Here is a 22700-nt window from a genome sequence, read left to right as displayed (position 1 = left end):
AAGGAAGAAGAAGAAGAAGGAAAACGCAAAACTGAGGAATAACGGATGCATAATATTACCTGAGTCCTTAAGGATATCTCTAGTTTTCTCGCTCCCGCACGTCGAAGAGGCGCCGGACCATTCTCCGGTAGGTAAGTTTCACCAAGCCCTAAATCTTCATCCTTTTCGGCATTCTTGATACCACTGTGAAGCTTGAGACCTCGTGTTTCCTTCCCCCACGATCTAGCTTCACGATTCGTAACCATGAGCGTTTAATTTGATTTCTCTTTAGATCTAGGGTTTGCTATTTGTTCAGATTTAGGAAGACGGAGTGAGTTTCTAGAGGAATGGAGGTCGAAAACGAAGAGAGGAGGTGAAATAGATGAGGGCGCGTGTTTTAATTCTGAACTTAGTCGAGCTCCGCCGCCTCCGGCGCGGCGGAGCGATTTCCGGCGCCGTTCGAAACGAGGGAGGGAGAATGAACGTTGAGTAGGAGTTGAATATGAATCGTCACATTGCAAACGTAATTTCCCTTTTTATTACTATTCATTTAATTAATTTGTTTTATTTTTAATTAAAATCTGAATAAACATTTGATAGTGGATCAATTAGAACAATACATGGGAGCCATGCGAATTCTGCACCCCCTCTGAGCCCATAACATCTTTTTTGGTAACCTGAAAACTCAAACAAAAACGCCCCCTCTGGGCCTGTCCTTTGGGCCTGCGCCCAGTTCCTAATCACGCCCTATAATTCATTTTGAACCCCCTGTTCATATTTTGTTAAATTAACAATTTAGATTTTACTTAGATTTTTAACTTCTTTTAGGCAATAAAAATCATACCAATCTCCTATTAGTTTTTAGACCCTTAATACATTTTTTGACACATAAAAATAATCACTAAAAAATATTAGTTTAGGCTTGTATTTTATTTCTTTTGCTTGATTAGAATTCTTGTTCTTTGTCATATAAAAATCAATAAAAATAATAGTCCTTTAATTCACTTTTGGTACTATATTTTGCATCATTTGCTTCTATGTTTTGTACCATATTTCAAGTCATTCTTTTACTCATTTTTACACTAATTCTTGTATCGTTATTTACTTGTATCTCCGCTTATGCTTATATTCTCATGTCGCTTTTTGCTCCTAACCATTAGGTAGAAACCATGACAACTTTAGGAATTAGAGGTTCCCATCACATTAAGCTAGTTATTCATTTTAGGCTAGTTTTCTTCTTCTTTTCCTTTTCAACTTTAAAACACTTAACAAAGGAAGAGGCGAATCACATTAAAAGTGGGAGAGAAACGAGTGGGATTTATTCCCTAATCTGTTTCTCGAACACTTAGTGAGAGAGAAATGAGTGGGATCCATTCCCTAATCTGTTTCTCGATCACTACAAAGAGAAATGAGTGGGATTCATTCCCTAATCTGTTTCTCGATTATTAGAGAAATGAGTGGGATTCATTCCCTAATCTGTTTCTCTATCCATGTAGAGAAATGAGTGGGATTCATTCCCTAATCTGTTTCTTTGACATCATACATTCTATGTGATTCAACTCGCAGATTAAAATCCCTTAAAAAACACTCAATCAAAAACACTTAAAATACTTAATAAAGGCTCAGACCTAAATCAAAGTAATGAAGTGACGCGAAGCCTTGTATTGGGTTTTGTTCATCATGGAATTACATCTAAAAGACACAAACCAAATTTATCTCTCTCGCCTCCGAGGCATTCTTTCTCTTGCCTTCAGGGCATTCTTTCTCCTAATCGGACACGTTATTTCCGCTCCATTCCCAGCTTAAGACTCCAGAGGTCGAGCAGCGGAGTGCGAATGTAACTGTTCAACTAAAAAACACAAAAACAAACAAAAACTAAAGAGCCGAACTACGGCGCTCTGATTCCTGAAAAGGATACGTAGGCGTTAGGTCGCGAGGCCTAAGCGAGCACAATTATTTATAAACCTTATTTTCCCCGTGTTTCTTTTTCATTCATTTGCATGCATTCCCTTAGCATTAAGCTTTAGATTTATACACCCTTAGAATAGAGCAAACATAGGTGGATACCATCGAGTACGATGGGCGTGAGGGGTGCTAGCACCTTCCCCTCGCGTAACCGACTCCCGTACCCTATCTCTGGTCGAAAGACCTTTTCTTATCCTTTCTTTATTCTAGGTTTTCTGATATTCCTTTCCCTCTTTGGGATAAATATATTGGTGGCGACTCTGTTCACATTTCGCGAGCGTGCGACAGCTGGCGACTCTGCTGGGGATGGAATAGACCTGTGCTGGTCCATTCTTAGCGAGTCGATCCTAGCCTTTGTTTGTTTGTTTATTGGGTGTGCTTATATATTGTTTATGCTTCGCTTCATTTATTTTATGCTTGCATATCATGACTATTTATTGCTCGCATATCATGTTTATTTTCTCGCATCCTGGACTATATTATGGGTCCCCGTGGGGGCCACATATTTTCTCTATTTGCAGGTTGGGTGGGATTTCTATGAGGTAAAAGGCCCAATACCCAGGCCAGAGTGTTACTTAGGCTACCTAGGACAGAGTGGATAGTCATGACGCCAACAGAATGTCAGGTTCTGTTGATTGCGATCATGAGACCCACGACCAGTCGAGGTTCAAATGGGATACCATTGTTGGCATGTATTTGCAACGATGATGGTGTTTCAGGAGAACTGTTAACACTGGTGACCTTTTGACCTACCTTATACTAGACCATACCTGTGAGAGGGGTTGGGAAATTTTGTTTTGCAGGAAAACAAGCCTCCATCCCACCCTATGCCCGTTCAGACTATCTATCCTAATCAACGTCGAACCTCTGAATCTGGAGGGTACGACCTTATGTGACTTATGCAAAGGTTATCTATCCTGAATCAACGTCGAACCTCTGAATCTGGAGGATTCGACCATCTTTGACTTATACAGAAGTTCTACATCAGTTATCTATCAGAATCAATCAACGTTGAACCTCTGAATCTGGAGGATTCGACCATCTTTGAGTTATGCACTGCCTAGTTATCAAGAATGCAACGTCGAACCTCTGAATCTAGAGGATTTAGAGGATTCAACCATATCTTATTGACCATGAGAAGTTATTATCACAAGAGGCCTTGATCCTTGATCCTGATTCCTACTGCATTTGCATCATCATTAACATTTTTGCATTCATGCATATGCATCCATGGCTACCAAGATTCCTACATTCTTCCTCTCCATCAGATCAGACAAGACAATTCCTCCACACCGATATCTGACAAGAGCTCACCGACAAAGAATCATGGGGAATTACAAAAAAAATCAAGCTACTATCTAAGGACCCCACGCCTCCTCATGAGGGTACCTTCCACCAAAGGATCCTAAAGACTTTATGTTTGTCAGAGAACATTTCATTTGCATCAGAATAAGGCCAAGCTTGCCATTGTATAGATTCCTTCAGTACTTTCAATTGTATTACTTTTGTTGTTATCAAGTACTTCTCATTGTAAGAAACCCATTCTGTTTGAATAAATAAAAATAATGCAATATACATGTTTTTCTCAAATCATTTCATCTTTGTCATTATGTTCATTGATATTCAACTCATTTGTCTTAAGCAACTAAAAAAGGAGAATGATGAAAATCAAAAACACATGAACTATTAATTGTATGCTTTTGGAACAAAGATCCTGCTGACGATGTACAGGCATTGTTTCAATTCCTAAACACTGGAGTTATAAGGGAGTGAAACCTTCGTCAACCCCTTTGAGCCTAAGGAGTAGTAGTTTCTTTTCAAAAAATACAAAACCCTCAATCTTAACCAGGGGCAGGGTAGTCTTCAGTTAGTGCGATCGAGCGCTCAACTTTCAGGTATCTCCTCAGAGGATCAATCATATCTCATATCTCACAACAAAGAAGAAGAGCACCATCCACAATGGATGTCTCTCATTCACTAAGAAGAGGGCAGTCACAACCTTTTCATCAAGTCAATCACAAAACTCATACAACTTGTTCCCGAACGAGACAAAAAAAAATGAAAAGAAAGTTATGAATCATGATAAAAAAAAAAAAGAAACAATAGCCCGCTAAGTCAAAAAGAAAAGAAAAGCTTTGAAGCAAATGACTTAGGCAAAAATTAGGGCATATCCCGCTGGACAACGAAAACCAAATTCAAAAGAAACTTTTTGTCCAGGCAAAAGTTAGGGATAGCAAAAGGCAAATGCAAAAGAAAAATCCTCCGAGGGACAAGTTGTTGTGACCATCAACGAAAGCACCAAAGGGTGACTGCCACCTCCATCGAAGTCATAAAAGATCCTCATCCATCACAATCCTTCCTGAAAGGTGAACACTCGTGTCGAACTAGCTGAACGTAGGACTGGAGAACATCACGAAGAAGGGGTGGGTTAAGTAGAACTTGAGCCTTTATCCCTTGTTTCTTAAACCGTGAACCCGGCCACGTTACAACCCTCAAAAGTCCTAATTGAAGCAGGGTTCGTTCTGAAAGCATACAAACTGTAAAATCATGTCAAAACTGACTCCTAATGTTGCTGTGTCACTTGTGTTAGTATCAGTAAACATTTTGACAAATAAAACTCTTCTTTGAGATTAACATGTGCATTGCATTTCTCATTATCCTTTTTCAAAACAGAATTGTCTCTAACTTGAAAGTAAGTACTTGATACCAAGGAAAGTTCAACATTGAAGTTCCATCGAGTAATCTTACAAGGGCAAAGTTTGGTTATCCGCAAAGCAAATATCTGAAGAATCCATTTGGTGGAACAATTCCCTTCAATCTGAGGCAATCATTCCATGATCAACACTGGGGCAGACCATTACAAATCTCCATGATTCAAGCACATCAAAATTCCATCTCAAAAGATCATACAAGCTGGGGCAAGATAGAAACAAGTCATTTCTTCATCTTCAATCAAATGTCAGATATCGAGACAAGTGTCGAGGAGTCAAGCCAAACACCTCGCCTCCACAAGTTCTATCCTTCAAGCTATGATCCTTTCCGCAAGGGCATCCTCCATCCACTTATATCTTGGAAACAATCATTTCATTCATACATTCATCATACATGTCATTGCATCCTCATTGGCATTTATCCCTTAATAATCCAATCATCAATAAAGCAGGGGCATCCACCCCACCTTGAATCTCGAACAGAGTTTCAGAACTCCGCCTAATCTATTCCACATCAAAGCAGAAACCCTGATCAATCAGTACACTGCATATAGAAATCATTGCATCGCATCTTCAGAAGTGCATAAAATAAATCAAACATTGCATGTAAAGCATAAGCCAAGTATTCAAGTTGATATTCCACTAGATCACTCAGAGTTACCATTGTGGTGTCATCTTCCAAAGTCAACCATGTTCATCTTTCTTCAACCCAGAGTTGATGTTTTTGTGTTCAACCTAGAGTTGATTTCCTTTCATCTTTCAACCCCGAGTTAATTATCTTTTTTCCCACTCACCCAGAGTTGACGGTCACCTTCTATTCAACCCAGAGTTGATGTTTGTCTTTTATTCAACCCAGAGTTGATGCTTATCTTTTTCCCACTCAACCTAGAGTTGATGGTTGTCTTGTTTCTTTCCCACTCACTCAGAGTTGACGGTCACCTTTTATTCAACCCAGAGTTGATGTTTGTCTTTTATTCAACCCAGAGTTGATACTTATCTTTTTTCCCACTCACCCAGAGTTGACGGTCACCTTTTATTCAACCCAGAGTTGATGTTTGTCTTTTATTCAACCCAGAGTTGATGCTTATCTTTTTCCCACTCAACCCAGAGTTGATGGTTGTCTTGTTTCTTCCCACTCACCCAGAGTTGACGGTCACCTTCTATTCAACCCAGAGTTGATGTTTGTCTTTTATTCAACCCAGAGTTGATGCTTATCTTTTTCCCACTCACTCAGAGTTGACGGTCACCTTTTATTCAACCCAGAGTTGATGTTTGTCTTTTATTCAACCCAGAGTTGATACTTATCTTTTTTCCCACTCACCCAGAGTTGACGGTCACCTTTTATTCAACCCAGAGTTGATGTTTGTCTTTTATTCAACCCAGAGTTGATGCTTATCTTTTTCCCACTCAACCCAGAGTTGATGGTTGTCTTGTTTCTTTCCAATCAACCCAGAGTTGACGGTCGCCTTTTGTCTCTTCCCACTTAACCCAGAGTTGACGGTTATCTTTTGTCCTTTTCCCTCTCACCCAGAGTTGACGGATATTTCTTATTGATTTCTCTTTTTCCCACTCAACCTAGAGTTGACGATTATCTTTTATTCAACCCAGAGTTGATCCTTTTCTCACTCAACCCAGAGTTGACAGTTATCTTTTCTCCTTTCTCACTCAACCCAGAGTTGACGGTTATCTCTTTTTCCCACTCAACCTAGAGTTGACGGTTAGCTTTTGTCTTTACCCACTCAACCCAGAGTTGACGGTTATCCTTTCTTTTGTTCAACCCAAAGTTGATCCTTTCTTATTTCCCTCTCAACCCAGAGTTGACGGTTATCTTTTGTTCAATCCAGAATTGATACATTCCTTCTCAGTGGAGTTGACACCATCTTTTCCCTAGTGGATCCTATCTCTCATCAGGCAAATTTTCAGGTTCTTTGGTATTTAATCCTCTTCCACCTTAAGTGTTCGAAAGGCTAGCGCCAATCTCACTCTCACGTATAAGATGATTAAATAGGGGCAGCTGTTGCACCCCAAAATTTGCCTTCCTAATTTTACTTCTAATTGGCTTAACTTCACATTCATATGCATCTCTCCAATAGGTCATGTAACATCTTATACATTGGTTCATCAATAAGTCTATCATAGGATCAAGGCTTGAAACGTTGGGATTCTGTTTGTATGCTACAATTGAGGTAGATTGCTGTTAGTGTCGGATTCTCAGCTAGTTTGTATCTCAAAGGCTTGGCTATATATCATCAAGGGCTATTAGGTATTACTCGAGAAGGATTTCTTTATGAAAATCATTCATCCTGGAATGTTATTAATCAAGAAGTCTCACTCAAAATCATTTGGGGGCATTTACAAGGGATTCATAAAGCCTCATTCATTTAACCTGACATTTGTGTTTATTGCGGATTATAAGAAAAGTCATAAAGAGATTACACATTCACAAGTGTCCATGGAAGAATCTAAATTATATTCAAGAATAATTTTTCTATGCATACAATAAGCTGTTACAAAAAGAGCCATTACAAATTCAAAATACTCTACAACGGTGACATTACATTTACAAATACAAGGATGGAATAAAAGTAAATCTCTGTTTGCACTTCATTGTTCTTCCAACATCAGGCCGAAGCAGAGATGTACTGGTTGTTTCCTTAGATGAGCTTGAGGAAAATGCATTCCTTGATTCCAGAATTGCTCAAGCAGCAACAATTGACCTTGTTAAACAAGGTTGTGAAGAAGTGAGATATACACTTGATGAAGAAACAGTCCCTGCACATAAAAAATAAAAGTGGCAGCTTAACATCAATTCAAAGTTTGCATAGGAAACACAAGGCCAAGTTCTAACTTATTGACATTTCAAAATCCGTAAACCTACAAAATTCTAAAGCCCAGACAGAACCAGCATCCAAAATCATTCAAAATCACCCCCTTGCATTCAGATATAAACCAGTCAGCCATAAACAAATCAATAGCCAGAATACAAAGCAAAACACAACAGAATTAACCTAATATATTTACCTTCTACCAATTCAAAAACCTGCATAACCAAATGAAATTCAAACCAGCCCTGCACTTGTTCATCCATGACAAAATGAATCAATTCAAACCTTTCAAAATCATAGCCTATTAAACCAAAAGAAACACTATCTCATAGCAGCCATCATTCCACACAAATTCTAGCCACTTCTAACTGAATTCCACAGTCTAACTTCTATTGCAAGTTACTAACAGATTTCCCAACTGATTCCTAACCTCCTAACAGTTTCTCTTTACACTTGTAACTAACTAACTCAGTTTCACTTAACTTCTAACTGTCAAACTGCCATAACAGAATTCTAACATCTTCTAACTTCCCTCTAACTTACCCAACCAATTCATAACAGAATTTAACTAACTTCCACTTTCTAACAAACTAACTTCTAACTGTTTTTTTACCGATCACTATAACCTCCTCCTAACAAATTACTAACTGTCCTAACCGATTCTCATAACCACCTAACTACTTTAACAGAATCCAGATAACTACTAACAGAATCATAACAGAAAAGTTGAGAAGAGATTCACCTCTATATAATCAAGTCTCAACCATCTCTCGATTCATTCTCCATTTTTCATCCACACTCCACCATTTTCAGTCTCCACATTCTTCAATCTTCACTCTCGGCATCCTCCATCATTCACAAAAATTCAGAACCTTCACTCTCATCTTCTCCTTCACATTTAACTCTACTCTCTCATCTCAATTCATCTCACTCACCCTAACCACTACACGCTCACCACCTAAAACTCCATTGAAGGTTCTCATTGAACTTCAATGGAGTAGAGCTAAACTCCATCACTGAAATCCATCTCAACCTCTCAGTTCATCTTTTAACCTCCATCTCCGAGTCTCCTATAATCTCTCAGAAACAATAACAATAGGCAACAAGATTTCAGCATAGTTCACAGATTCAGAAAAGGAAGAAGAAGAAGAAGGAAAACGCAAAACTGAGGAATAACGGATGCATAATATTACCTGAGTCCTTAAGGATATCTCTAGTTTTCTCGCTCCCGCACGTCGAAGAGGCGCCGGACCATTCTCCGGTAGGTAAGTTTCACCAAGCCCTAAATCTTCATCCTTTTCGGCATTCTTGATACCACTGTGAAGCTTGAGACCTCGTGTTTCCTTCCCCCACGATCTAGCTTCACGATTCGTAACCATGAGCGTTTAATTTGATTTCTCTTTAGATCTAGGGTTTGCTATTTGTTCAGATTTAGGAAGACGGAGTGAGTTTCTAGAGGAATGGAGGTCGAAAACGAAGAGAGGAGGTGAAATAGATGAGGGCGCGTGTTTTAATTCTGAACTTAGTCGAGCTCCGCCGCCTCCGGCGCGGCGGAGCGATTTCCGGCGCCGTTCGAAACGAGGGAGGGAGAATGAACGTTGAGTAGGAGTTGAATATGAATCGTCACATTGCAAACGTAATTTCCCTTTTTATTACTATTCATTTAATTAATTTGTTTTATTTTTAATTAAAATCTGAATAAACATTTGATAGTGGATCAATTAGAACAATACATGGGAGCCATGCGAATTCTGCACCCCCTCTGAGCCCATAACATCTTTTTTGGTAACCTGAAAACTCAAACAAAAACGCCCCCTCTGGGCCTGTCCTTTGGGCCTGCGCCCAGTTCCTAATCACGCCCTATAATTCATTTTGAACCCCCTGTTCATATTTTGTTAAATTAACAATTTAGATTTTACTTAGATTTTTAACTTCTTTTAGGCAATAAAAATCATACCAATCTCCTATTAGTTTTTAGACCCTTAATACATTTTTTGACACATAAAAATAATCACTAAAAAATATTAGTTTAGGCTTGTATTTTATTTCTTTTGCTTGATTAGAATTCTTGTTCTTTGTCATATAAAAATCAATAAAAATAATAGTCCTTTAATTCACTTTTGGTACTATATTTTGCATCATTTGCTTCTATGTTTTGTACCATATTTCAAGTCATTCTTTTACTCATTTTTACACTAATTCTTGTATCGTTATTTACTTGTATCTCCGCTTATGCTTATATTCTCATGTCGCTTTTTGCTCCTAACCATTAGGTAGAAACCATGACAACTTTAGGAATTAGAGGTTCCCATCACATTAAGCTAGTTATTCATTTTAGGCTAGTTTTCTTCTTCTTTTCCTTTTCAACTTTAAAACACTTAACAAAGGAAGAGGCGAATCACATTAAAAGTGGGAGAGAAACGAGTGGGATTTATTCCCTAATCTGTTTCTCGAACACTTAGTGAGAGAGAAATGAGTGGGATCCATTCCCTAATCTGTTTCTCGATCACTACAAAGAGAAATGAGTGGGATTCATTCCCTAATCTGTTTCTCGATTATTAGAGAAATGAGTGGGATTCATTCCCTAATCTGTTTCTCTATCCATGTAGAGAAATGAGTGGGATTCATTCCCTAATCTGTTTCTTTGACATCATACATTCTATGTGATTCAACTCGCAGATTAAAATCCCTTAAAAAACACTCAATCAAAAACACTTAAAATACTTAATAAAGGCTCAGACCTAAATCAAAGTAATGAAGTGACGCGAAGCCTTGTATTGGGTTTTGTTCATCATGGAATTACATCTAAAAGACACAAACCAAATTTATCTCTCTCGCCTCCGAGGCATTCTTTCTCTTGCCTTCAGGGCATTCTTTCTCCTAATCGGACACGTTATTTCCGCTCCATTCCCAGCTTAAGACTCCAGAGGTCGAGCAGCGGAGTGCGAATGTAACTGTTCAACTAAAAAACACAAAAACAAACAAAAACTAAAGAGCCGAACTACGGCGCTCTGATTCCTGAAAAGGATACGTAGGCATTAGGTCGCGGGGCCTAAGCGAGCACAATTATTTATAAACCTTATTTTCCCCGTGTTTCTTTTTCATTCATTTGCATGCATTCCCTTAGCATTAAGCTTTAGATTTATACACCCTTAGAATAGAGCAAACATAGGTGGATACCATCGAGTACGATGGGCGTGAGGGGTGCTAGCACCTTCCCCTCGCGTAACCGACTCCCGTACCCTATCTCTGGTCGAAAGACCTTTTCTTATCCTTTCTTTATTCTAGGTTTTCTGATATTCCTTTCCCTCTTTGGGATAAATATATTGGTGGCGACTCTGTTCACATTTCGCGAGCGTGCGACAGACACTTTGTTAGACTTTTACATGATAAAAATGAATAAAAACATGTATTCTTTTCTAGTTAGAATTAGATTTTTGTTTTCTATATTTGTTTTGCATGATAAAAAATAATCAAAAACATGTAATGTTTCTTTGTTAGAATTTGATTGTTTTGTACATAGTTTTGTTCCGTTGCTTTTTAGATGAAAATGTCATAAAAAAACAATTTAATCTTGTTAGATTTTTGTTTAGGATTTAATTAGAACTTAATTGCTAGTATTTTCTATAGCATGCTTCCTTGTTACTACTGATTTGTTTGCTGAGATGTGCGAGATACTTCGAGAGAGAGCCTTCAATTGAGATTCGACTTGCTTTGTGTTCCACTTTATTTGTGGGACACGAATTCGTCTGCAGTGCGATTGATTTGGTTCGTGTTCCACTTTATTTGTGGGACACGACCTTATTCCTGACACGATTCATCTGATCTCTCATTCATTGAGATGTATATCCTTGTATTGTCTGGCTTGTGTCCTCTTGCAGGTTTGTGTGGTTATGCTCGACGTGTACCACATGTGACTCGTGATTTATTTTCACGACGACGCTGTCTGACTCGCTTTGCTTGATGATGGCTTACGCGAAGTATTCCGGACTTCTCTGCTTACGCTTGCTAGCTCATTGCGGATTTGCTATCCGTTCGGTATCGTCTCCTTGTCCCTTTTACCGCTTTCCGCATCATCCTATAACATGAGAAGTAGGACCTAGACATGCATCTGGCCAAGCCCTCGAAAGAGGCTCTGTTTTTGTTGGTGTGTTTACATTTGTGCTTTGCGGCAGGGAGTCACGGTGTAATAAGTCCTATATGGCACTCCGTTAAGTCCTCATGGAAGGCATGCGGAAAGGGTTAGCAATCAACCCCCGCCTAGTCTCATAGAGTCTGTTCAGTATGCGCACGCTACATGAGCCTCGCTTCTGAACCTGCACAAGATCTTGTTATCGAGTACGTCAGGAAAAGGGTTCATGCAGCCGGACCCCCGCCTTTCCTATAGCTCGCGTCGCTCGACGTTGATGCTCGGTGTACGCACGCACCGTTTTCCTTTATGATCCGTGACGGCTTGGTTGCTGAGAGGGGTCCGCCCTCTTGTCTATGGCCCGATCATTTTCACGAGGTCGAATGCTTGGTTGACTTGGGTTGAGCTGCTCCGCTTGGCTATGGCGGGACCACTTTTCTACCATTCGGTCAGTACCGTTGGTTTTGTTTGCTTTACGAGCGGATGTTCGTTTGTGTGATATTATTGTATGCTTCCCCTTTTTCTCGTAGGTTGTTAGTTTAGTTTAGATTTGCACCCTTTGTATGATAACATTTTAGTCCAGATTAGCGCATTTTGCTTAAACACCCATAGATTTAGACACAGGCGTGGATACCATCGAGTACGATGGGCGCGAGGGGTGCTAATACCTTCCCCTCGCGTAACCGACTCCCTTACCCTTTTTCTCTGGTCGTGAGACCGTTGTTTTGTTTTGTGGTTTGCTGGCATTCCCTTCCTTTTCAGGATAAATATGTTAGTGGCGACTCTGTTAATTTTCGCGGTAGCGGCAGCTGGCGACTCTGCTGGGGACGTCTCGACCTATTGCGGGTCCGGACTCGGCGAGTCGATCCTAGCGCTTGTGTGTTTATCTTTGGGTGTTTTACTGCTTTGCATATATACCTGTTTGCATTGCATTCTATGTGCCCTTTTACTTTTCTGCATCATATTCTGGACTGGCTGGATCTCTGTCTGTTGGGTGGGTGTTTCAAGAGGTAAAAGGCCCAATACCCAGGCTATGAGTGATACCATAGGAACTAGGACTAGAGTGGCCGTGACGGACAGAAGGCGTATGCCTGATTGATCTGATCACGTATCCACAGGCAGAGCTTGGTGGAATGAGGCAATATCGTATGATAACGCCTACATTCGATCCTCTGTTGGCTTTTTGACCTACCTTGGCCTAGATTTACCCGTGAGTGGGGCGGGAATCAATCATTGCTTAACAGGTACATTGATGGTGACTTTGGTTCTTGTTTGTGGGTTACCGCTGTTCTTGTTCGTGGGTTACCACTGTTCCTGTTCATGGGTTACCGCTGTTCTCGTTCGAGTGTACTATTGTTCCTGTTCGTGGGGTACTATGGTTCTTGATCGAGTGGTGATCTGTGTTCTATTCCAGTGTGTTAGTGACTACGGGCTTTGGTTCCGTGGGTTGACTTCTATGTACCGTATGGTATATCTATCTGGGGCCGAACCTTTGGCTTTGTACTATGTGTGTTACCGGCAGTCCAGAATGCCTGGTGGGCGGCAACAAGCCCCACCACTTTGCATCATTGCATATTTACTTTCCAAAAAATGATGTACAAAAAAATAACTAGCATACTAGCATATGTGTTCCTTCCATTTCCAAGGAATCGTGTCTTTAAGTCTCGTGTCGAGCTTTTCCATCTCTTGCTTTCTAAAAAATCAAACACGAGGATTCCTTGGAAATTGAATGAATATGGCATTGCATTTATATCATGCATCTCATACATTTCATGCATAACAGGTGTTCAGAGTTGAGGATCTCTTATTCAGACTTGGTACTCACCAGACTCAGAGACTTGACTTGTTCTTATTGTTTGCTCAAAGATTAGTCATGAAATAACTTTGTGGGGTGATCAAGAGGAAAGCTCAGTTGAGGTTCTTTTTGAAGACTTGTCTTATGCTCACTTGCTTCCAAGCTTGCTTTATTTGCAACTGGTTTAGCTCTGTACTGTGGGGATGTCTACATTTTCTTTGCTTGATGGTGATGACACTTGGTGTGAGTTCTATTCTGAGGAACCTGGTTGTGATGTTAAGATATTCTAGTCTTTGAAATTGCTTGGGGCTCCCGAACGAGGGATAAGCAAGACATTGTCTATCTTGAGCATTGCACCATTTGCATTGCTCGAATCCCTAAAGCATTACAAATTCCGTATGACTTCACCAGAATCTTCTGCCAGACCGTAATCAAGAGTGATCCGCAAGGGCACACCTATCATTCTCAAGGTTCTGTTTCATATCCTGAGTCGCTTCCTCATCTTGGAGTTTCCTTGTCAATAGTCTTTTCTTGTCAACAGAGACGGAAAGAGTTAGAAGCAAGTTGATGTAATCCCCATGCCTGGTGTTCAGTTGCTTTCATGCTTATTGAAATTTCAGTTGGTTAAGATCAGTGATTTGGGATATTTCTCACCACAGATAGCTCTCCTGATTCCGATTACAATACTCGGTGTTTTCCATTCTAGGGGCACCTGATCATGATGTCAAGCTTTATAAGGTGTTGAAGTACGAAGAGTCCAGGACTTGCTCGATGCAGGGAAGTTTGAGTTTACTCATATTGGTTTCTACTGGTTAATCCCATTTCATCTGCTGCAAGTAGAATGTTTGTTCTTCCTCGAGGAAGTAACTCATGAGAATCACTTGCAATTGGTACTACCAGAGGCTTCCTTCTCAACAACTATTGTATGTTCCAAGTAATGACTTTGATGGCCAAACGGAAGAGGTTATTGTTGCTCGCTGATAGTAGTACAATTTTCCTCCATTCATGATGGTGTTTTCTATTTCAGCAGCTATATTTAGGGCTCCCGACCGAGGGATAAGCAAGACGCCTTATATCTTGAGTTTGTGCATCACTGGCACAACTCAAATCCCTAAAAGTTGGACACTTGCAACTTCTGTATGACTTTGCCGAAATCTTCTTCCAGGAAGTAATCTGAAAGGTTATGCGGGAATGTATGCTGTTGGTTGGTGTGCTTTCCACTCTGGGGGCACTTGGTGATCTGATTGGAGATTGTAAGCCATTCAAAGAAAAGGTTTAAGACCTGATTGACTCAAAATCTATCACATTCGCACTTGAAGGCCAGAATTGAAGTTCTCATTCGACTCAGCGGATCTTCTGAAGCAATAAGTCCATACGGAGAAGATCTCCTCAACATTGGCAATTCTGAATCACCATGCATGCTCATGTTTAAGCTTTCTTGTTTTGTCAATACTGTTTGTATCTAAAACTTGTTTGTTTGTGAACTATAATCATAATGCATTGAATATGTTTGTCTTGAAAAAAATCATTCGCTTTTGCTCTTATATGTTTTTATATGCTTTTTGTGATACCCAACTCTTGTTAATAAAGCATGATAACTCTGTAGGGAGGATGATGAGCACATAATACCAATAACCTCAAATGGTATGCTTTTGAGTAGAACCCTGTTGATGATGTACAGGCATTGTTTCAAATTCCCAAACACTGGAGATATAAGGGAGATGGACCTTCGTTAACCCTTCTGAGCCTTCGAAGTAGGAGTTTCTTTTCTCAAAATAAAAAACCCTCACATTTAACCCAGGGGTAGGGTAGTGTCCAGTTAACTTGATCAAGCATTCAGAATTCATCAGGAGCACATATTTAAGGATACAACAATGGCTATCCTTCAGAAGATTGAGGAAAGTCAAATCCACAACGATTATCCCTCACATCAGGAGGTCGAGACCAACATCAAAACCGCTGTGGTTTATCCCTCACATCAAGAGGTCAAAAAATGACGATACCACAATGGTAATTCTTCATCAATCAATGACTCAGGCAGTCACTATGCACTTCCAGCAAATCCGAGATTCAGGATCACACGACTTGTTCAAAAGAAAAGAATGAATCAAAAAGAAAAAAAAAAGAAAAAAAAAAGAAGAAAAGCCCGCTAAGTCAGCAAGTTGAAAACATGTGACTTAGGCAAAAGTTAGGACATCCCGCTGGACATCCAACTCGAAATTCAAAAGAATTTGTCCAGGCAAAAGTTAGGGAGACAAAAAAAAGCAAAGCAAAAGCGAAAAAAAAGGATTACAAAATAAGAATCCTCGACAAAGAACAAAGTCGTGTGATCAGACACCAAAATGAAAGGTAAAGTGATTGCCATATCCAGAAGACCTCTTTGACTCCTCAATCATCTCAAACTCTTCTTGAAAGATGAATTCTCGTGTCAAGTTAACTGAACTTAGGATTGGAGAACATCACGAAGGGGGTGGGCACTAAATAATTTGAGCCTAAAAATCTTTTTTTTTAAACCGTGAACCTGACCACGTTACAACCCTGAAAAGTCCTAACTGAAGCATGGGTTAATTCGAAAGCAAGCTATACATGAGAATATGGTAAGCTGACTCCTAGGAGTTTTGCTAAACGCTTGAGTTGGTACCGCACCATCTTTCTTTAACAAAAATATCGATGTTACGACATCCTTTTAAAAAGTTTCTTTAAACTTCAAGACAAACATACTCTTTGCATTAGAATTATATTTCTCATAATAAACATTCTTTGCATATGAACAAGTGCTTGACATCAAGAAAGTTTCCAACATGAACTTCAGATGAAAAGTTTTATCCTCCCGAAGGACAAGTTGTCTTCAGAACTCCGTTGAGCAGAGGCAGCAATATTTCAAAGTCTAATCACCCTCAGGGGGCACAAAAGCAGTTGAACACTCTGTCGAGCCAGAATCCAGTCAATCTGAGACAACCAGGTCAAGATTCGAAGAATCTCTCAAAGTGCTAAGTAATCAGGGGCATTCACCCAAGCGCATTTGAAGCTACCTTCAACACTGGTCAATCAGGGCATGGTACCAAAAGTCAGGATACTGGGGCAAATAGGCTATGATAGCACAAATATCAAGAAGTCCTTACGAGACGAATTTCTTCAAAGTCCCTACAGGCTGGGGCGAGACACTGTGTATTGGTATTTTCCCTCATCAGGAGGTGATCAGGTTAAGTTCAAGTGTGAGCCAAACAACTTATGAACTTGAGAACCATCAGGGTCTTCATCCTCAGCAGTTAGAAGCTGAAAGTCCAATACTTGTTGGCATTCTTACAATCATACAAATATGCAGAACACTATGAAAGCCAACGCCTGTTTGGTCCCTTTGAAGTCAACACTTACTTGACCCCTTAAGCCCACTTCCTGGTGGCATTCTCTTGGAAAACCAATGCCTGTTTGATGCTCCGACCAATACTTGTTTGTTGTTCTAATCACTACTTGCTTGTCAACTCGTGAATCTATTGCCTGTATGGAAAGTTTCAAAGCCAAGAGGTCGGACAATCTGTTTGCTCTTGCATTTTCCCATTATGGGTGAGCATCACTATCCTCCGCCATGTGAGGAACCTCTTAAAGACGTCATGCTATATCCTGGGGCATTTTTATCAGTTTACCTCGCAGATGCATCCTTTCGAGTGCATCATATCAGCATATCGATGGATCTAGCCGAGTGAGAGATTCTCATTCCCCAGCTGAGTACATTCAGACGAGGCTTTCTCTGGTTCCAAGATTTTCATCCCCTCAGCAAAGCACATGTCAACGAGATCTCCGTGCTTCAAAAGCCTTATCCCTTGGTGGAATATCTTCTCCCCAGTTGAATCATGATGAATGGTATCTGATTCCCCAACAAGCTCTTAATGAGGTTCCTTGCCCGAATTCCTCATTTCCCCAGTAGGTTGTTTCTCTCCCCAACAGTTTGACCTGTTATCCCCAGGAGAGTTATCTTATTCCCCAGTGGGGTTATCTTGACAAAAGGTTCTTATGCTAAGTTCCTTATCCCCAGCGGATCTCTCATCTCCTCAGTGGATCATTATGCAAAAGTATTCATCTTCCCCACTGAGCTTCTTCCCTCAGCAGAGAGTCGTTTAAATCCTCAGCAGGATCTGTTCTCATCAATGATTTCCCCAGCGGAATGCGTCATATACAAGCAACTTGGTCACTCCTCATCAGAGTTATCTCCATGACTTGCTCTTATCTCCTCATCCCCAGTGTGTCGAGAATTTGCTTCTACGAAGTTGCCAGGGTCTTCCCTAGGCAGTTAATTGGGATGTTCATATCCCCAAATAGGATTTATTCCCCAACCAGAGCTCGCATCCAAATTTGATCGTCTCCAGCAGATTTCTAATCCATCTTTGCCAGCTCGCAATAGTGACTTTAGGTCACTCATCTTGCCCTCCCCGCAGAGTTCCATAATCTCTCCAGGACTTCTTCAACAATTCAGTGCTCATCCGTTGTATCCCTAAGCAACGTTCGAATCATGCATCATTTGCATAGCATTCTCAAAAGCGTATAGCGTCTGCCTTCTTGGGAATGTTATTCCATAAACATTCATGCATGCATCATGCATAAATCATATCATATTTGTTTCTTTCTGCAGGAAAGTTTATCCAGGTTCAAATGCTTCCCCAGAGAGCAATATTCGCCTAGTCATTACAGGCGTTATCCTGATATTGAGATCAGAAGAGGATTGTCAATTCATCCATTGAGGACATTCCATTCCCGGCGCACACAGTTCGGAAGAGATATTTGTTCCTATCCTAATATTCAAATTCAGATTAGTTGAAGGAACCGCCTCCGGATCTCTGTCGATCTTTCGAAGGAGCAAGCCACTGATATCATCAGATCAGATGGAGATGTCTACCTGATTGACTTTGTCTTTCAGATGAAGATTGTCCTACTTATTTTCTGGCATCATGTCCAGATCAGTTTAAAGGCATTCTTTTCCCGGCGTACACAGTTCGGAAGAGATATTTGTTCCTATCCTAATATCCAGATTAGTTGAAGGAATCGCCTCCGGATCTCCCAAGATCTTCCTAAGGAGCTAGCCCACTGATGCCTCAGATCAGTCGGAGATATCTCCTGATGATTTAATTCATCAGAAGAGGACTGTCTATTATTCCTGATATCGCCAGGTCAGTTGAAGACACTCCTATTCCCGATGTCCCCAGATCGGTTGAGGATATTTGTTCTTATCCTGAAATTCAGCTCAGTTGAAAGAACCGCCTCCGGATCTCTAAGATCTTCCGAAGGAGCAAGCCCTCTGATGCCTCAGATCAGTCGAAAATATCCATTACCTGACGATTTAGTTCGTTTAGAAGAAGATATGTCTGCTCAGTCCTGATGTCCCCAGATCAGTTGAAGACAATCTTGATTCCCGATGCCCCCAGATTGGTTGAGGAGGTCCATTTTCTTCCTGATGCCCCCAGATCAGTAGAAGGCACAATCCTGATGTTTCCGATCAGTTGAGGACTTCCACCCACCTGACGATTTATTTTCGTCGGAAGAAGACTTGCTTGCTCAGTCCTGATGTCCCCAGATCAGTTGAAAGCATTCTTTAAGATTCTCGATGCCCCCAGATCGGTTGAGGATATCCATTTCCTTCCTGGTGCCCCCAGATCAGTAGAAGGACACATTCCTGATGGTTCCGATCAGTTGAGGATATCCACCCACCTGACGAATTATTTTCGCCAGAAGAAGACATGTCTGCTCAGTCCTGATGTCCCCAGATCAGTTGAAGACATTCTTATTTCCGATATTCAGATCGGCCAAAGACGTCTATTTCGTGGTGATATCCAGATCCACCAAAGATGTCGACCTTCTCTTGGTGCCCAGACCAATTGAAGTTTTTTCCCTCAGCAATGGGGTTGCCTGTTCCTTCTTATCGCAAGTTGGAGCTACTTAATTATCCATGTCAATTGAAGTTTTTACTCCCTGCTTGCGGGGTGGTAGATTCCTTCTTCATTGCAAGTTGGAATCTTCCATTGATCAAGAGCGCAAATTTTCGAGTTCATTCTGGTATTCAATCTCCTTCCACCTCAACGGTTCGAAACTCTCGTTTCTCACTCGCCAGGTTCAAGAAGTTTGAATAGGGGAAGCTGTTGCACCCTAAAATTTGCCCTCTTTATACATGCTATAAGTTATGAATGACCTTTATTTCGTCGTTCGAAAATCGAGAAAAAATAAAGAGTTCCGTTATTTCGAGATCTTTAATTCAAGAGGTTTTTGGGGTGAATTTCAAGATAGTGAGTCATAATAAAAGGGTATGAGCTTAAAAGAGAGCATTGTGTCCGTGGCGACATTATACTTGCGATTTATTGGTGGCTCCCCGTGCAAGTTTGAGTTAGATTGATGCTATTAAATAGAGTTGGGGGTCCATTGAAGTTGCAAGTGGATTGGAATTCACTCATAAAAAAGGACTCATTAAGTATTGATGAATTTTATTCAAGTTCACTCAATCATTCATTTGTTCAAGTTCTACTCATCTTTGTGTTAATCATCATTCAAAATCCAAATTCAAATATACAAAAGTCCATACATTCATAAAAGTCCAAGCACATTTCATTACAAAAATTATACAAAAAAATCATGTTCAGAATCTAATTTCTTGATTACATCCTTCAAATATCGTTTCAAAATCCTTTACAAAAAACCTATTACAAAAAAACCCATTGAACATTACAAACTCTTCCTAAACAAAGACAAATTGATCCTGATTTCCTAAGCCATCCCCATGTGCACCGCCAAACTGATTCAAGTCCGCCTCAAAGCTCATTGCAAATTTCATTAACCATGGAAGGTATTACAAAATTCTTCACGAAACTATGCATAAAACTGGTTCAGCCCTTTACACAAATAAACCAGCAGCTCCAAGGAAAACCGAATCTCAATCCTGTATAATCAATGAACCGACCCTGCAGCAAAAATACGAACAGAAAAGAACAGCTCAGCAGAGGGGAATAAAACTTTCACATAACAGAAATCAAGGGGAGAACTCAGTATAACAGAATTGAAAATGGTAACAAACTCTCTCCATTCACGATCTTGAAACCATCCTCATCTTCATCTTTTCCAATCTTCCACAATTCACAGATCATAAGAAAACTCTCTTCAATCATTCTCGATTCACCAGATAATCGGCATTTTCATTCATCTGTTCTTCAATCAACAGAAAATCAAAAAAAAAGAAGAAAAAGAGAAAACGATAACAGATGTAACAAAACTTTCTGGATCTTGAACCTTCATCACACAAAGAACCGAACCAGAAATCTCACATCGCTGCAAACCTTGATCGCTCTCTCTCTATCTTCATTATCTTCTTCATGGAATCCTCACCAGAAAACTCGGAAGATCCATCACCATAACCTTCAATCTTCACCTCCATGGCTTCATCACAATCATCTTCATCCTCCAATCATCACAGAGATTCACAGATAACAGACTTGAGAAAAAGAAGATGTAACAAACTTCTCTGAAAAAGAAAATTGAACTCACCGATACACATCTTTCTCTCTTCTTCATCCTTCACAGCTTCAATTTTCTTCATACGCCAAATCACCGAAAAACTCAGAAAAAAGCTTCAACAGAAACATTGATTCAATCAATCTTCAACAACATCGCATCTTCATCTGCAAACTCAGCCTGCGAGAACTTACATCATCCAAATTTCAATCCACCTTCCTCGCTTCTGCATCATAACGTAACCGTGTCTCTGCGGACAAGAACAAAATCATCATTACGACGCACGCGTTATCGTATCTCAAAGAAGAAAGCGCAAGAAAATGGAAGTGTGATATCGAACGTACCTGAGCGTTCTTCCAGATATCCTTCATCATCTTCCTCAAATTGAAGACGCATCGAACGAATCCTGATCACATAGCGACGAGACAACGTGGTCGTCGTTTACTTTAATGGTGGACGGAGTTGAATCGGAGATGAGAGCCGGAGTTTGAGATCTGAAGAACGTGAGAGATGATGAGCGGAGAGATGCGAGTGAGATGAGAGGCAAAGTTTTGATCGGAGACGAACAACTCCGTCGCCGTCACGCCGCCGTCTGAATTGAGAAAGGGGGAAGAAGCTAATGCGTCACGTTGAAATGTAAACCTAATCCTTTTCTAATTTCAATTGTGTGTTAATTGTGATTTCAATCTGATTAAGAGTTGATTAATGTGAGTAATAAATCTGTTAATCGAATCATTAACTTGGAATGATATAAAAATGTGGATCAAACAAAAGATGGATTTGAGTCCTACAACCTTGGGCCATGCCATGTCCAAAAGAATTGCTATTTCTTACCCCCTCTGTCCTGAGCCCAACACCTCAATTTTTGGCACATAAGAAAACTATAACAAAAAAGCTATTGGGCTAGACTCAGTGGGCCTACGCCCTCATTGCTGGCAGCACCCAATTTCTGTAATAAACCCCCTGGATCCAATATAAATTCATATTAGATTTAATTTTTTTAATTAGTTTGTGTTCCATTATTTTTAGTATAACAAAATGTATGAAAAAGACATTGATCTTTGTTAGACTTTTACATGATAAAAATGAATAAAAACATGTATTCTTTTCTAGTTAGAATTAGATTTTTGTTTTCTATATTTGTTTTGCATGATAAAAAATAATCAAAAACATGTAATGTTTCTTTGTTAGAATTTGATTGTTTTGTACATAGTTTTGTTCCGTTGCTTTTTAGATGAAAATGTCATCAAAAAACAATTTAATCTTGTTAGATTTTTGTTTAGGATTTAATTAGAACTTAATTTCTAGTATTTTCTATAGCATGCTTCCATGTTACTACTGATTTGTTTGTTGAGATGTGCGAGATACTTAGAGAGAGAGCCTTCAATTGAGATTCGACTTGCTTTGTGTTCCACTTTATTTGTGGGACACGAATTTGTCTCCAGTGCGATTGATTTGGTTCGTGTTCCACTTTATTTTTGGGACACGAACTTATTCCTGACACGATTCATCTGATCTCTCATTCATTGAGATGTATATCCTTGTATTGTCTGGCTTGTGTCCTCTTGCAGGTTTGTGTGGTTATGCTCGACGTGTACCACATGTGACTCGTGATTTATTTTCACGACGACGCTGTCTGTCTCGCTTTGCTTGATGATGGCTTACGCGAAGTATTCCGGACTTCTCTGCTTACGCTTGCTAGCTCATTGCGGATTTGCTATCCGTTCGGTATCGTCTCCTTGTCCCTTTTACCGCTTTCCGCATCATCCTATAACATGAGAAGTAGGACCTAGACATGCATCTGGCCA

General features: G+C 40.0%; 1 long non-coding RNA gene across 2 annotated transcripts; it reads right to left on the bottom strand.

Annotated features, from left to right (window-relative positions):
- Window positions 1-19990: 19990 nt before the first annotated feature.
- Window positions 19991-21615, bottom strand: LOC131651317 (uncharacterized). Of its 2 annotated transcripts, XR_009298393.1 has the most exons (4): window positions 21237-21615; window positions 20671-21142; window positions 20459-20584; window positions 19991-20345 (listed from the first exon to the last, which is right to left on the bottom strand). It is a non-coding gene; the product is annotated as an uncharacterized LOC131651317 (long non-coding RNA). The 2 variants fall into 2 exon arrangements; XR_009298392.1 differs by having other exon boundaries at window positions 19991-20584.
- Between the last annotated feature and the right edge of the window lie 1085 nt (window positions 21616-22700).

This window comes from Vicia villosa, linkage group LG2 (genome assembly GCF_029867415.1).
Source record: "Vicia villosa cultivar HV-30 ecotype Madison, WI linkage group LG2, Vvil1.0, whole genome shotgun sequence".
NCBI classification, from domain to species: domain Eukaryota; kingdom Viridiplantae; phylum Streptophyta; class Magnoliopsida; order Fabales; family Fabaceae; genus Vicia; species Vicia villosa.
The sequence above is the reverse complement of the archived record's forward strand: the minus strand, read 5'-3'. Positions and strand labels throughout refer to the sequence as shown.